This window comes from Stegodyphus dumicola, chromosome X2, assembly GCF_044657685.1.
Source record: "Stegodyphus dumicola isolate Sdum_Otavi_A_Nest chromosome X2, ASM4465768v1".
Taxonomy (NCBI): Eukaryota; Metazoa; Arthropoda; class Arachnida; order Araneae; family Eresidae; genus Stegodyphus; species Stegodyphus dumicola.
The window spans coordinates 145,196,220-145,211,386 of NC_140781.1; the positions used below are offsets into that span (position 1 = coordinate 145,196,220).

General features: G+C 32.4%; 1 protein-coding gene across 4 annotated transcripts in view; it reads right to left on the reverse strand.

The window, feature by feature from the left end:
• The window catches only part of Eip74EF (Ecdysone-induced protein E74), a 560,026-nt gene that overhangs the window by 383,370 nt on the left and 161,489 nt on the right, over positions 1-15,167 (reverse strand). The window lies entirely within an intron of this gene.

The following is a 15,167-nucleotide window of genomic DNA, read 5'->3' on the forward strand; positions in this document are numbered from 1 at the left end:
TTCAAGACAGTGTCGAAGACGGTCATTCATGCAACTTTACAACAAACACAACGCAACAAATGATGACTAATTGCAAAACATGATAATGAATAAACTTTAGATAGGCACACTTCAGAAAGGGAGATCGAATTATTTTCAGTTCTCCGGTGAAAGGGCTGAGTTTACTCTGGAAAATGTTTTGACAGTGGAAAAACACTTTTCCCCGCTGCTAGATGCGCTCGCCCGCTGGCTAAAATCTGACGTCAGACACAAAGAGAAAACTGAAAATAACCTGTGGTCTCGTTACCTTTTCCCTCCATATTTTCCGAATCTTTTTTTATCGGCGTGGAAATTGACCTATTTGTTGTGTATTAAAGTCCGAAGTGCTTAGACAACACATCAAATTTTGAAAAGTACTCTGAAAACCCAAAAATATTTACAATACATTAGGTAGTAGATTCATAAAACTTATCTTGATTTTTTTTATTTTATTTTATTTTTTTTTTTTTTTTGTATTTTTAAAGCACATTTTCTGTAAAACAAAACAATTCGACAGAAAACCATGTATATTAGTTTAAATGCAGCAACATTAAACGGTTTTATAAAGCGCAAATTTTAAGCACTGATAAATTTATGCAGCAACTTTAAACGGTTTTACATACCGTAAATTTTAAGAAAAATTTTATCAGTACTTAAAATTTCTCAAATTTTGTAGCTTTTGGTAAAACAGGTGGCTAATTAACTGTTAATTAATTAATGGGTATAATCAGGTAATTTTAAGCATAACTGCTTTTAAAAATCTGAAAAATTGCAGTGGTAGAACAAAATTTTTGAGCATATATTTTTATTTTAAGATCTAATTTGTTTTAGTAACGAATCAATAGAAGCGATATATATATAAATGCTTCTGAAAATTTGGTTAAATCATTTCGCTTAGTCAAAAAGTTTCCACCGATATTTTAAATTATACAAATATTTAGATTTCTCTTATGTGTATATTATCATGCTGTGGTGTAGTTAATTCTATAAAAAGACAAAAATGATTTTGTAATGTTCTTGAGAGGCAGTTCTGTCATAATTAACCTAAGCCTTCCTCCTAAAACACTCGTGAGGAGGCTAACTTAATAAGTTTAGGAGCAATATAGCTATAAATTCATCTCATTGTTTTAGTTTACCTGTAGTAGCAATATAGTACGATTAATTAAAAAACAAAATTTCCTCACTTGTATAATTATAAACATATATTTGGCTTAAGGGGGGAATTATACAGATTTTTCATATATCCTATATGCTCAGTTCTTTGTTAGCACATATACAGCAATTCCTAAATTACGAACCTTTCGTTATTCTCCATTTTTTTATACGACATACTATGAGAATTTAATTCATTTAAAAAATTAATACCACGATTCTGTTATTACTGTTCTTATTAGCATTGTATATTACTATTTCTGTATTCTGTGGATACAGAAATTCAAAAATACAGTATTCTGTGGATACAGAAAGTCCTTCACGTGTTTCACCCATTTTATATGTATTTCATTAAAAAAAATGTACTTATTTCAGTCAAGATGTATTGTCCATATAGCTCAGTTCAATGAGTGACTGTTCTAAGAATGACTATGACACTAACTAGCTTTTCTGTAAAGCACCTTGTTGACCTTTGCAAAGTAGATGGTATCATTTCTTTTATATTTATTACAACATATTTCTTTTCCTTTCTGCAACTTAAGACACAATTCATACTGTATTGTGATAAACCTATTATCATTTTCCAATGAAATAATTTTTCTGTTGTAAGTATACAAACGTTAGGTAGAAACAGCAGTAGGTTCAAAAAGATTGGATTCATGCTGTATGTTATGATCGATTACGAACCCGATTTGAGTGGACAGTAATTACGCTTGTCTTGTGGTTCGACAAATATGTAATAAATGTTTTTCTTCACCGGATCCATTTTAGTAATTTACTATCCGATTATTCTACCACCATTCAGTTCCATTTATGTTTAATAGTTAAAACTCTACTGCATTTGAAGTTCTAGGGCATTAAAAAGAATTTTTTCAATAGTAGATAGACGAGGAATCCGAATGGCTAAGAATTCCTGTTATCTTACGCATTCACAATTACGTCTGATTTTGAATGAAGCATTAAAAGGCTATATATTTCAATGTTGGCCTTTGAAAGTGTACATGACCTTAATCCACACCAACTGATTATTTGGACAGCCCATCAAAAGAATCAAATGAGAAATACGAACAAATTATGCTGAAGATTTCAGATGTGCTATCAATAATTATGTTTTTGAAAACTGTTCTCATCTTTCTCTCCACACAAATCAGATATAGTGAGCTTAGCTACTTAAAATCAGAGATAAGAACTAGCTTTTAGTGATTTGAATAGTCATGAATGAATTATGATACCCACATTAAAATTACACTCGGAATTAATATACAGTTAGAAATCATGAATTAATACTGTACTGTATTGAAGACTGAAGGCAAATAGATAAAAAGAAATTTTTTAGAGGCTCCTCTTCCAATTTAGAAACTCTGAATTCAAATTTTATAAATTTCAGCCAGGTCAACAATACTTCTTCACTTTTCAGCGTTGCAGAAAGAAAACTGGCAGAGTACAACACTATAAAACTGACACAGATAAACACTTTTTTATCGTGGACTCTACGAACATATCAGGAATAATGGAAACTTCTATATACATATATAATTTTTTTCAGCGAATTTCTGCATAAACTAGGTCGTCTTAAGTCCGAGGGGCCCAAAACTCAGTATTTCTTCTCATCTCGACCTACATAAAAGGAAGGAAGGCGCTCTGTTGGAATATCCAGTTTGGACTGAAGTGGGTCGAAAGATATTTTTAGATGATGTGCATGGTCATCATCCTCAGACAGAAACTAAACATGATACTTGACGTTGTTTTTCTGTAACGGAAAGTTTACCTAGAGCAGACCATCATATATTAAAAATAATCTTTTCAAGTTCAGAAAAGTGGAACATAACCAAGAATTAAAGGGGGAAATTTAATTATGAAGCAATTCTTGTGTGCAAGTTTCAATTAAACTCCATTTTCTGATTTTTTTTAAATGCGGTTTTAATAAAAAAAATTTCTTTAGTTATAAAATACTTTATTTCGGATAATACTTTATTTTATTTATGTATAATATTCCTTTTTGTAATGCTACCTTCGTAAAAAATTTAAATGTAAGATTTTTATAAAATTTACAAAAATTCTGGGTCTTTATAATTTCATCCTTTGTAAAAAACTTAAATTACTTTTTAAATTCTTTTGTAGGTTGTCGAAGTCACGATTCAAATTAAAACATGCAAGTAGGATGAATTTTTATCGCACAATTAGTAGATCGGATTCAAAACTTTCTGGGCAGCCACGAATATTTTCGGTAATTTTCAGTACTGGGGTGTGAGGCTGCAGTATAATCCTCAAAGGCATAAATTTTATTAGCGATTCTTACGTTTGATTATGGCAAAACACACGAAAGCTATCTGCTTCAGAAAGGAAATACCTTCATGGAGCATTTTCTAATAGGAACTGGCTCGTAGTTGATTTTTATGTTTTCACCATGTAGTTACACTTGGTGAAAACATAAAAATCAACCATGCAAGTCAGCCCATTAGCACGGGATCGAATCCACGTCAAACTTCCAGCATTCAGAGGTCTAAACCATTTGGATACTGGTAGGGCGTTTCTTAACAGAAACTCTAACTCTGTATAACTAATCTAACAGCCCGTTTAACGAGACTATATGTCCTAAACAATAAGTTATCCCCTAATAACTACAGCTACAACTAAATGTTAAAGAAGGAGTAAAATTTATTTATCCATAACTTGTAGTTTACAAACTGAAGTTAGTGTCGAATCACAGAATTAAACAGCTGTCCCCTTGTAGGTTAAACTGAATATAAAATTATTGAAATGTTACGTCAACGTGACTAAGTCAAGCGCACGGAACTCCACTACGTCTTGTTACTAATTACAACAGGAACTCAGCTTGTTCCACACTCGGCCACGCAGGTGAAATCGAATACATGATCATTGCTTTATTAAACAGCAATTCGGTCAAATATTCATCTAAGCTACATGCCGAAGGGTATTGATCATTACAATGAACTGGTTGGGACAGCTCGAAATCCGATGCCAAAAGTATCCGAAAATTAATCTGCAAGAATGCAATTTTATTAATTTTCATATTATTATTAACCTTTGAAGTTGGTTTGTTTTCGAACATCAAAACCGATCAGAACGTTCGTAGCCTTTTCCAACAGTACGAATCCCGCTTTTTCCTTCTGACCACTTCTCCATAACAAATCATGGAAAAGAGGGAAGCAGGCTCTCGCGAAGAGAATAGCAAGCAAGTGCTCACAGCAATACGGTTAAACGCGAGTATCTCTATACTCATTCTTAACCTGTTTTTAATATAAATTACTTTACGTTGTGTTCTATAGTAGAGGCTTTTAAACCATGCATACTAAAACAGAATAGATTGGACATAGTCAGACTTAGAAATAACAAGTTAAGACTTTTTTAATCTGAAATGACAGTCGCCCTTTAATCTAATTGGTAAGAAATATCCGATTCTGATTTCATCTGAACAATGCTACCAAGTTGTATACACCATCGCTACTCCATCAACAACAAATATAGATTCAAAACCATGTAAAAGTACGGTTAATAAGAAGCCCATTCTTACAATATGAAATGGATGTTTTCAAAGAAAGAGTTACCAGGAGGCAGAGAAGATACCTCCAGTTGATTTCTCAGATGCTTTTACTATTCTCCTTGATACGCATGACATATAATTAAATAAATATCACCTGGATACTGTAAAGATGGCTGATGAGATTTCACGTGTTTCGAAGGATAAAAATGTCACTTTTATTATTCCTAATACACATATTTTATCCTTTTTTAAGGAGCAAATGGAGTTTCACTTTACTCTGGTCTACAGTCTTTGTTAAATGTGCACGTTCTTTGCTTAGAAAACAGGGGGAATTTTTTTTTTAAACGTTAGAAACATCTTTAATAACCTTTCCTAAATTTCCGAATCGCTGCGTTTCTCACTGTCACTCATTTAACAACACATACGACTCAGCAAGTGCTGCTATTGTACAAAAGATAATATCTTTAACGCCTTTTCCGCGCTGTCTGGCAAATAATAAGCTTCCAAAATGTTGCAATTCGACGTAACCTTTCATTTATCTTTCACATTATAACTTGTGAACTGTTTTCTCCTTTCCTATCGCGTGCGTTCGTGGCGTAATTGGAAGCACGTCCGTGAGGCAGTTGGGAAGTCTAGAGTTCAAAATCAGCCGAGGACTCAGATCATTTATCATGTTTCCTGCTTCAAAAGTTTGTAGAGGTATTTTTTTTAAAGCAAGAGACGTGAAAAATAAGCAATGCCCTAGCCAGGACTCGAACCTCGGACCTCGTGCTGACCACTACACCACGAAGGCATGCTAAGAAGGCGAGAGAAATACCTTATATACTCCTCATGAGGATACTCCTCGACTGGTAAAAAGGTGGTGGAGAATCATCCACCACCACCTTTTTTTATTTCGGGCGTCACCGTAGAGACATTAGGTTATTTCGAAGCAGGAAAGATGAAAAAGTGAGCAAAGCCCTCGCCGGGATTCGAACCACGGAACTCTCAAATACGCGTCGAGCGTGCTTACCATTACACCGCGAAGGCATGCTAAGAAGGTGGGAGAAATACCTTACAATTTCTCATGACTGTACCAACTTGCTTAAGAATTGCTTCAAAAAAGATTTAAAAGTAATAAGTGCCACTACCTATTAATTTAAATGTTATTTTTTTTAAAGTATCTACTTGACATAATAATTAATAAAAGATGCATATAATGGCCATATATTACCGACTTTTGAAAAACTCAAATGATCGCTCATTATTTTAAATGAATTATATATTTATACATGAGTAAATATAATGTAATACAGGATTTTATTTAACAAGGTTTGAGGTACTTATTTTTTCCTTTACCTGTAGGAAATAGAAAATATAAGTTATCTGAAATGTCTCCGTCCCAAATGATTCTTATAAACAGGGTTCCACAACAATTTGAAAATGTTTCATAATTTTCTAATTTACAGTTATTCTGTTTTTCGCGTATTTTCCGAGATTATAGTGTTAACTTTCCAGTTTTACAACTAGAGGGCGCTGTCATTAGTCTCATCTGATACCGGACGGTCATTTTATTTTACAGCAACCCTAATAATTCCGTGTTTCCCGCAATCTTCGTTTAAAAGTTCTTGGGCAGCTTACAAGACTTAGAATTTCAGCATAGCCTTCCTGAGTTTTGTTTACTTCCGTGTTTCCAAATCCATGGCAAGTAACAAGAGAGTTATCCGACTTCAAATAATAATAAATTCTCTGTACTGAAAACCAGGACCTTCTTATGAAAGGAATCTTTTTTAAAAAAATAAGAGATTTAAGATTACCAAAAGAAATTGCATAGCTTGAAATCTTCGGCCAAAAAATAATGATGAAATATTGGTATTTTAGAACAAGGCTTTGAGATTTGTTTATCTTTTTTATAACAATCCAGTAAAATAAATTGGGAGTTCCATCATCAGTTTTAAGGTTAGGAAAAGGAAAAAGCAAATGAAGTATTACCAAAAGAAAATTTTCATGAAAACAGACTACACTGTTTTAAGATCAGTTTAAATAAATTTTAGCAAATTAACCCGAAATACTTTAAAAAAAGTCTAATTAGTAATTCTGATTTACAAAATAAAGTCCACTATTCAAAATCAAATTATGGACTAAAAACCGTTCAGAATCAACCAAGATAAAGACAGAAACATGAAATCAAGCTAAAACGCAATATTTAAAAGAAAGAAATAAGATTTAAGCAAATCAGTTAAAATATATTTGAATTTTATTTTAATCATTACATGTTCTTATGTCTAATATTAATACACAATAAAATGTCAGATGTCCGAGACAATGAAATAAAAGTGTCAAATTAATAACCTGCTGAATGCAAATCTACAAATATTTAACTTAATAACAAGTAATTTTAAAGAAGCAATACTTGATTAAACTTAATCAATTAAAAATTACACATTAAAGCAAAATACAAATCTTAAGTGGAGGCGGAAAGTATTATGCACAACTATTTTCTGAAAGAAACTACTACATTTTTTTAAAGTTAAAATCGTTACCTCAGAGAAGGAAGAACCACGATAGCTTAAACAAACAGAAGCTTCAAATGTATTTAACTAAAATAGTTTCCTTCAAACAAAATTATGTCTATTGCATTTAATAGTATTTAAATAGAGCATGTATTCTATGAATAACTTATTACTTTGTCGGAAGGGAAAAATTTAGATTTGATATATTTTAAATGGTCTAAAAAGTCCTTTATAGTCCTCAAATATATAATACAAAATGAAAAATATCAGAAATTATCAAGCTTTTTCCAAGACGAGGGGGGGGGAGATCCCTTTTAATTTGATAGATATATGAAAAAAAAAAAAAGTGTAGTTTCGTTTTCTCTTCCTTGTGTTGGTAGCGCCATCTTTAGGACCGCACTGAACTTAAAATAACGAAATGAAATTTTCATAACTCATATGGCTTCATTAATTTACGAGAATTCACTTACTCGCCTTTCATCCGATTTAAGGGGAGGAAAAGAAAATGATTTTATAAGATTCAATAAAATTATGTCTACCATTTTTGTGATAAACTGAGCATATCATACGTCTCCAGTTTTGAAACAATAAAATTTGAAAGAAATTTTAAGCATTGCTTAAATTACTATTTTACTTAAAATTTCTAAATTGCTATTATACCCGGCTTCTGAATAAATTACGCTAATTTGCGTCCCATTTAAGATCATTCCGAAATAAATTATTAGAACTGCTATGTTTACTAAAAGGTAGGGCGGGGGAAGAGGAAAGAAATGTTTATTGCATTACAAATTTTTAACGCTTGAATCTCTTTTTAATATTTTTATGCCCGATAAAATTTAATATACCTCAGTATGCTTCCCATTACTGAAGTCTAAAGCGCTGGCTGTTAAGCACTGTCATTTCTTTTTGTATTTCTTAACATAACATATCATTAAAAAATGCTTCATGAATATTTACATAACTCCTATAGCTTGAAATTTTTCCACTGCATCTGAAACAAAACATAAAATATTTGCAATTTTCACTAAAAAAATTACTTGAAATTTCTATGTACCAAACTTTCATCAGGAACATGTTGAAACATAGTATTTCAATAATATGTCAGCAATTTTTTGTATTTAATTTGAAATGATACCTCATATACTGCGTCAAACTATCGATTTAAAACACTTAAATCTAGGACATTTAAGTGACATTGATTTAACAAATTATTTCTAAATATCAGTTTGCCGCACAACGACAACATTATGATTATATTATTACTATCATCCCTTGATTGTTCATTGATATTTTTAATGTTATTGATATTTTTATTTATTCATCAAAACCTGATTGATGCATGATTTTTTAAAATTTCAGGTATTCAAATACAGTGGACTCAATATGTGAGCAATAAGGTTATCATAGGCTTACTTTAAATATGTGTTACGCGACCTTGAAAACGCTTAGACACCAATTAGGAAATCATGAGCTATGTGCATCCGATTGAAAACCATTAGAATCAGGTGGAAATGACATCAGACTATACACGCTTCCGCTTCCTGGTCTTACGTCATGTGTTAAGATTTGTTTATACTCTATGTGACGTCAGATATGCGCGCAACTGCTCCGCGTGTTTTCCGAGTTCTGAATACATGAGATTTCAGGCTCGAATAAATAAATATTAGAGGCTAAAATTCTTCAATTACATTTATGGTAAGTGATATTTAGGGTGAATTAAAATTTGTGACACTTAAGGCAAGACATCTTCATGATTTGTTATATTTTATGTTTTTGAAGTAAATTATGTTTACTTAAGACACTTAATATTCAGCAACCAAAAAAAAAAAAAAAAAAAAAAAAAAAAAAAAACCCAATAAATAATAAAATAAAAATATTTTTTAAATGTCATCAGCATGCCGAGCATGTAAATAGTTTCAGTGATAGAAAACTTGAGTGAGAAATGTAGAAGCTGAATATTTGAGTATGCAGATGTGGATTAATAGGCACTTAACGCTGATAGCTATGCTGATGAGAGAGTTTTTACAGAAGGATTTTAATTTGTGAGAATAAACCATTTTTTTTTTTAAATCCGTATCACAATTTCCCCGTCTTCCAACAATTTTGTCTATGTTTTTGCTTATTTACGAAAGGCGTATTTATTGAAGACTGCAACAGTTTCCAAGGCGGTCATATGATCAGGGCCGGGGCCAGGCTTTTTACCATCCAGTGCCTCTCTTAATACTAAACATTTTACCACTCCTAAATTATGCTCCGCAGTTGTTGCACTGACTCTTCTGGCGCAGATTCTGCGCATGAATTTTACGAAAATTTATGCAGCAGTTGTAAATATAAGTGACTGCCTTTAACAAATAATAAACTTACGAATAAGAGAATCTGCTTATGTTGTTCTTTACTTTTATTTTGATACATTAATCGCTATAAAAAAGCAAGAAACTTTGTTTTCGTTTTGATCGTCTTCTCATTTTAATGCTTACCATTTATTTATTCATGATTCTACTTAAAAACTCGTTTTAGGAGGAAGATCAGTTTTCACACTCATGTCACTCGCAAAGAAAAATATAAGGATCCTCTTCCAATTTCATTTAATCTAATCAAACTAAGAGAATTTATTTTTACAAAAAAATTATTGAACAAGCCTTTATTGGAAATATTTGGTGTAAGGAGTGTCAATATGCTACATTGGGTGTATCACAATTCCCGCACAGTTAAAAGTATAATAAAACAATTGGATATAAATAATCGAAAAAATATGCCTTCATATTAATGTAAATACTCGACATAGCATTCGTCAAATATCATGTAATATATTTATCATTTTTTTTTCTTGTTACAAACTATCAGTCATGCTGCTTATGACGCAAAGAGATTTCTCATATGAATGGACGAGTAAAATAGCTATTGTTTTCATTAATGAATCCATCAGAGAACAAGAGAAAATTAATGCCGTTGAAAAAAAAAAAAGGGTGTAACATTACTTTTGTTCGCATACGTCATGCAGAGCTACGTGGTGCGTAGCACTTACAGTGCTCGGTAACGATAAGGAGCACAATGCAATTGGAAAAGAGGAGCAGTTAAAAAAAAAAAAAAAAATTAACATTTCTCTACAATAGAAATAGAAAAGTCTCAGCCTTTTGAAATTATTCTACACCAAAAATAGAAAACTGGCATTCTGTTCATTAATCTTGAAATAGATAATTCTGTATAAGCTATTAATTTTCGTTACAGACTCACCAAATACAAAAGACGAAATATAAAATACAGCTCATAGTAATGAAAGCCGAGAACTGATTAGGCCTCCAAAAATTTTAGATCTAAAATTATCAACATTGCAAAAATAGATGTAATTTTAACCTTGTAAGACTTTCACTTAGTGTAATTCTCAGTTACTGTAGAAAGTGACGAATCTTAAGAACTAGTTAGCGAATAATCGCTTAAGTTCGTGCGGCAAGAAACAACACGATGGAAGGGTAACTAACCCTTTATTATTTCAATAAGATTTAACAAAATTCCGTCTTGGAATGTACATTCAAAGCCGACACTTCGGCTTGAACTTAAGAGACTAAGAATTAAACTAAAACTAAGATTAACTAAAGAAATATAGCCGAAGCTATCAAGATTCAAATCGAGTTGGCCCCTTAACTTATCTGACTACGAAGCTTAGCAAGGGCCTGAGTACGGCCGAGCGTAATAACAGCTTAGAGAGAGAGAGAGAGTGGCTAAAAGGCAGACGCGCGTAAATCAGAAACTCTGATTCTCTCTAACTCTGCAAGTAAACTTCGCGGTTTAAATACCGCTCCTCCTCATTAAAATTCAGAAAAATTCCAAAACTACGTTCTGGCCGGAAGTAGTAAGTTGAAGTTAAGAATTTGACAGGAAAGGAACTTTAACTTAAAATTAACATAATTCTTACAACCTGATTCAACTTTTTGTTTTGCACAGGTGGAGATCGTGTAGATTCTTTTCTATTATAACCAATGCATAACATTTTGATAAAACTTAGGAATGATTCTACTACGTTATTTAAATCTGAGTTAAATAACTGAGATTTATTACGGTTTGCAACCACTATCTTTCAAATTGGAGTCTAAAATATCATAAATTTCTCGATTATTTCACTGATTCTTAATAATAACTTTTTTTTCCATAATTTGATCTTCACCAAAGTTTTAAACTCCACTACTCATTTATTATACTAGCCTAAGCGAAATCTTAGAATTGTGTAATTTGTTTAAATGAATAAGTCAAGGAAAACAAAGGTTATCTATCTAAGAGAAGGGTGTCTTCATTAAGAACTTTTTATGAAAACCTGGCTGATATTTATATTGCACATATATGAAGGAAATCACAAAAACACCCATGTAGATAGCCGGTTCTCAAAGCTTTCCACACAGAGTCTCACTATTATAGTCTCTCACTCTTTCTCTTTTTTTAGTAGTCACTTTAAGGCCGTTGGCTGCCACCCAATTTTTGTATCTCATAATCAACCTTCAATCTCGCGCTTTTTACGAAGCAAAAGTAGCGGAAAAAATTAAGCGACTGGAACCCTCTGCTGTCGTTCCCACGGTTATGAGGAAACCGGGCGGAGAAAAATTATTCTGAAGTTCTTAATTTAAAGTAAAAGACTATAGCGTCATCGGTCTTATTCACTCGGCCACCAATGAGCACCCATGAACAGTGAACAACTATAAAACGTGTTCAGTACTTTCTTCACTGACTATAGGGCTCAGAAGTGGCTGAGTGGATAAGACCAGTGAACGTTTGTAGTTCAATGCCTGTCTAAATCCCGGAGGACGGGCGGAGTGCGTAAGCGTTTTCATGGTTTACTCCATGTGAAGTAGCTACGAACTTAGTTCCCTTAGAAGATACTCAACGAAAGCATAATTCTTCTTAAACAAATAGCCCTTGAATGCTTTGCCATATGCAAGTAAACTAAATTAATCATTGCTTAAATAGCATGCAAGAAGGCAGAGTTATGTTGTATAATAAGTATCAAAGAACAGTTATAAATTAATTTTTATAAACAGATATTTTCATCAAATAGTTCTCAACCTTCTAACTTCATTCTTTATGGGAATACAACTATGATTTCAAGAACGCAGTTATTTTCCCCCGGCAGCTATTTAATTCACTATTTATTTAATGGTGAAATGCACACGCAATATTTATAAAATAATTTAAAATTAATGTTGAAGAATTATATTTTTGTAACAAAGAGGACAGCACAGAAAGGAGATATGTACGACGTGCAAAATAAAACTCCGCTTTGGCTATAATTTTGTTAAGTGAAATATATTTACTTTTGAAGAAATATAAGAGCGTGCTCGGGTATACAGATAAATCTGTTTACACACATCCCTAAGTAAGGACACTTCCCCAGCATCCGGTCACGTTTTGATCTAAGTAACTTGGTTGCCATTTATCAAAAAATATCTCAGGCTTTAGACCAGTGATCTCAAGGCAATTTTATGCGGTCCGCAGATACATTTCAGTTATGTATTAGTTATAAATACGGTGTAGCATAGATTAAGAGTTTAATTATTTTAAGTCCGAATTTGCATCACTTTCATTACTATTAAAAATGAATGCAAGTGAAGCATCAGAAAATCTATAAGATGAGATAATTAACTTCGAGAATGATGTAAATTTGATTCAGAGATTTGAAGATGCATATTTGGTTAACATTTATTCGTATTTGTCAAAAATAAATACCCTAAGTTACGAACTTTTGCAATAAAAATAATCCCTTTGTTTGGGAATACATTTCTATGCGAACAGCTTTTTTGCATAGATGAAAATTAATAAAAAAAAAACCCGATTAAAACCTGTGATGAATATAATTTCTAGTAATTTTCTCCATGTCTAAAATTTTTATTAGAAATGAAACGCCGAATAAAGTTTATAATTATTTGAATACAAACATGTGTATTTTTATTTACGCGTCGAAGAAAAATTTAATAAATAACAGAAAGAGACTAAGTTGTTATTATTAGTTATTCTAGAGATTTATCTCACTCGGGAATTTTCTTTGAAAACTTACAAAAATGTTCATAGTTTATATTAAATCTTAAACTAAGTTACTTGATGATTTATTAAACACATTAGAATTAATTGACATAAATGTCAGTTCGATTATTTAACAGTTCGATGTCATTATATTTGAATTACAAAGTGTAACAAACAAAACTATCTTGCTGATACCGAAGTTTATATTTGAGATAGAAAATAAATTTAATTTGAATTTCTTTCATTTGCGTTATTAATATTATTATTGTTTATGTATGTCTGATAGATATTTAGTGAAACACACTAAAAATTTAATTAATTTGTTTTTTATTTTATTGATAAGAAATTTCAATTTTATTAAAAAGCCGATCAGCTGTTTTTAGATCCGCGTGAAGTTTGGTCAGCTTGAAATTTGAATTTGGTTGGTTGGTTGTTTGGTTTTTTAAATGGCACAAAACCTCAAGGGTTATTATGCGCCAGACAAATGGTGAGTAAAATTCAAGATGCATAAACAAGTATCAAATGAATTGATGAATTGAACGTGAAATGCTGATGAAGCCATGAAGAAATGACTTTAAAATGTCCAGGCAGAAATGACTGAAAAATACTCTAGAAACAGGTAGAGCAGGATAAAATGTAGTTCAAATTATATGGTAAAAGGAGATGTCTTTTAAAAAACTTATGAGGTTGATGTGAGGGTTTCTTCCAATGAGATCTGTTAAGTTAACATTCGTAGAGTTAAAATAAAATTCACGTTTCTGACTAAAAGCAGGGCAGCAGGTTAAAATATGATTGACTGAAACGGGAACGTTGCAAGTGCCACAAATAGGTTCATTATCTCCTTTCAAGAGGTACTGATGTGTCAGTCTGCAATGACCAATTCGTAAGCGAGTCAGTATTACATCCTCTTTCCGATTCCCTCTCGATTCCCAATACTCCAAATTAGGTTTTACCAGCCTTAATTCGTTCAGAGTTTGGCATTCCCAGAACTCTTGCCACCTGAACAAGACCTTTGTTCTAATGTAATTCCGTATGTCTGTAAAAGGGACATCGTTTTCTGAGGTAATATCAGCAGATTTTGCTGCAATATCGGCGAGTTCATTACCTTTGATGCCAGCGTGTCCAGGCACCCAGCAGTACGCGATATAATAACCTGCGTTTCTCAAACAAAGGTGTGCCTTTAAAATTTCTAGGACCAAAGGGTGGCTGGTATTTGTATTTATTGATTCAAGAGCACTCAGAGAGTCAGAGTAGATGATGAACTTTCTGCTATTCTGCCTAGAGATAAAGATTAAGGCATTCAAAATGGCAAAAGTTTCCGCAGTAAAGACAGATGCAGCCTTATGAAGTTTACTAATCTTTATTTCTTTATCACAAACAAAAGCTGCCTCGACGTGGTCATGATTCTTTGAGCCATCAGTAAAAATTGCTTTGTAGTTAGAATAACTGCTTCTATGCTCTAGGAAAATTTGTTGGTAATGGATATCACTGGTACTGCTCTTCTTTAGTTCAGTAATGTACTAAAGAAGTCAGTAATGTACAATTGTATCAGTAATGTATCTTGAATATTAATCTGTAACTCTGTAACATATCATTTTGTATGTCCTGTCGTGCACGTTGAATACCTTTCAAGTGGCACTATGTATTTTGAAGGGATGCTATAGATAGTGGCGGACGTGGTGCTATACTAATTAACCGTTTGATAAGGGGATAGTGCCCACATCCTCCTTTCTCTCTCTCTCTATTCTCCAAAAATGTTAAGTAGGTGAATGTTCACTTCTTGCCAGGCAGCAATATAGAAAAGGTCAAAGCTTTTGGGATGCAGATCATTTAGGTTAAATTCTTCAATCAGTGAGTGAATGCGAAGATCGAAATTTGAATTTGAGACCACTGCTTTAGATCATAGTTTCCAACGAACAGGAGATCTAGGAAACCGTTAACTGTCGGTAGAATAGTAAGACAGCATTAATGGACAATAAATAAAGTGTTGCCTA